We start from the raw sequence: 2,574 nt of genomic DNA, 5'->3' as shown, positions 1-2,574 counted from the left end.
GACGCCGCCGCCCGCGCCACAGCTCTGGCCCCTCACCCGTCAGTGTCGCCCCGCCCCGCCCTCCAGCGCCCTGCCCGCTGACAGCGCCGGCGTCCAATCGCTGAGCGCGATCCGGGACGCGCACCAATCGGAGCTCGGGCCCCGACCCATCGCCTCCCTGACCAATCCGGTCGAGGCCACCTCGGCAGGCAATCACCAATCGCTGGTGAGGACCGGCCAAGGTACGCTCCGCCTCTACCCTAGAGACTGGGACTTAGGGTTGGTCAGTTCACCCACGGAGGTGTAAGACGCCTGGTCTTTTATTGGAGTAGGCGGCACGGGCGCCCGGCGCCAATTGGAAGAGGAGGCTGCGGAGGGCGGGGAAGCAAAGAAGAGCGCGGCGGGCGCTGAGGTGAGTGCGGCGGTGTGGACCGTGCAGGCCTGGAAATGAAGGCCGCGGGCGGTGCGCGGGCTGGCGGGAGCGGAGTCCCGACGGGTGCCGTGCGGGCCTGGGTTGAGCCAGCTGAGCGGATGGAGGGCCGGGTGCGGGGCAAGGACCAGAGTGTCCGGGTGGGGTCCCGGGCCGCGGGGGTCCCCAGGGGAGGGCGGGGGCCGCAGTCCGGGGCGGTGGATGAGAGCGGAGCCAAGGGAAGCGGCCGAGCACCCTAAGGCTCCAGCGCAGTGGCGGGTGGACAACGACAGGCCGGACCGTCACACGGGGTCACCTGGCAGGACAGGTGGGTGATGGGCAGGGGTGAGGGGGATCGATCTGTCGGCCCCCGTGGGTCTGAGAGCGGCCGGGCGCCTGATGGTTCACGGACCAGGCGTGGGCTGGGGGCGTCATCGCCAATGAGGGGCGAGCCGAGCGGTGGGGAGCGGAATCGCGGTTGCTCAGACCGTGAGAGAATGGGTCTCCGGCGGTGGAGGCGGTTCCCGGACGCCTGGAGAGGCGGGGCTTCCGGCGGGCAGTGGTGCGGAAGCTGGAGGCAGCTCGGATGAAGGTGCGACCCACTAGGTAGTGCAGGGGCCCGGTGTCCGGGGCCCGGGAGGGGCAGTGGGAAAAGCAGATGAAGCCCCCTTTCCCCAGCAAGCCAGCCTCTGGGTGACCGAGTGCGGCAGGGCTTGCAGACCACAGACCCACTGGCTCTTGTGACCCAGCGGGGGCCACGCCCACACTCTGCAGCCTATTGACCAATCACAGTGCAGATTTTGGCCTAGGCCCAGACACTATCAAACCAACTTGTCCATAGCTACGCTGGAAGCGAGCTCTGGGATGGAACGCCAGGGCGAAGGTAACCGAAAAGCCTCCCAGTTTTCCTAAGAACTGAGAAGGTCACATAAAGGCAGGCATTTGACCACACCTGCGCTCTCCTGACCTGAGTTCCCAGGGAGTTGGTGTGCTTCCCAGTGAACAAGAGGCGAGGGCTCCCTGACCTCCCTTCCAGCCCTCCCCTACTCAGCATTGCCGCTGGGAGGCGCTCTGGACACTGCCTTCAGGGCTGGCTGTCACTCCGTTGTGAGTGGCCTGGCCCCCACCTGTTCCCAGAGAAAGCCGGGAGCTTGGTCCGAGCAGTGACTGGGATTTCCTTAAGCTCGTGTTTGATCGAACGATTGATGGTTACGTTGCATCCTCTTTGGCTATTTGTCAGGCCGATGCAACGTCTTGTGCAGGCACCCTCTGAGATGGTGGCATAGTTGGAAGCACCCAGAGGTTCTCTGGGTCATGCCTGTGCACCCCTCATGCCCCCAGCTGTGGATGGGGCCTTCACCTGCTAGAAGAAGCCACAGCCCGCTAACAGTACTGCCCCTCCCTGCACCCTACAAGAGGCAAGGATAGGAACGCCAGTGTCAGGTGTTCCCGCAGCAGTGACCCTGCTTCTGGGTGCCCCCGTCACGCAGTGTGACATGTTGCAAGTCACCCCACCTTCCCAGCTTTCCTGCCGTTTGCCCAAATCGAGAGCTGGTTCCCAGTCCACACAGCAGCTGCTCTATCAGCCCCCAGCCCCTTCTGGCCACATACAGCCCCAGGGTCTCTGCCAGCTGGAGCCACTCTGTCACTCACAGCTGAGGCCACCCTGCTGCCCAGGGGAGGGGGACAGTGCTGCTTCTAGAAGTACAAACTCCAGCTTTGCCATCTGCCCTAGGCCCTGCTCCCCCAAACCCCCTCCCCCAGCACAGCCTGATGCAGTGAACCCCACAGACCTCAGCTGCCTGAACACTGAAGAGCAGCCCAGGCCTGCGCCCCCTGGGCCTGTGGCACCCCTGCCCCCTGGACCTCTGGCCCCCCCTGCCCTGGGTCTGTGGCCCCCATGTCCTGGGCCTTTGCCCCCCCCACCTCAGGCCTGCATCCCCCGTGCCCCGGGCCTTCACTACCCCACCCCTGATGCTACATGTGGCCCCCCCCGCCTAGGGCCCTGATGCTGCATGTGGCCCCCCTGCCGCAGGCCTGTGCCCCCCTGCCCTGGGCCCATGCCCCCTGATGCTAGATGTGGCCCCCCCTGCCTAGGGCCCTGATGCTGCATGTGCCCCCCCCGCCCCAGGCCTGTGCCCCCCTGCTGCAGGCCCGTGCCCCCTGATGCTGGATGTGGCCCCCCC

Source organism: Orycteropus afer, unplaced genomic scaffold (genome assembly GCF_000298275.1).
Source record: "Orycteropus afer afer isolate SDZICR_OR568_19922 unplaced genomic scaffold, OryAfe1.0 scaffold00128, whole genome shotgun sequence".
In the NCBI taxonomy this organism is placed as follows: domain Eukaryota; kingdom Metazoa; phylum Chordata; class Mammalia; order Tubulidentata; family Orycteropodidae; genus Orycteropus; species Orycteropus afer.
This window is presented reverse-complemented; position numbering follows the sequence as displayed.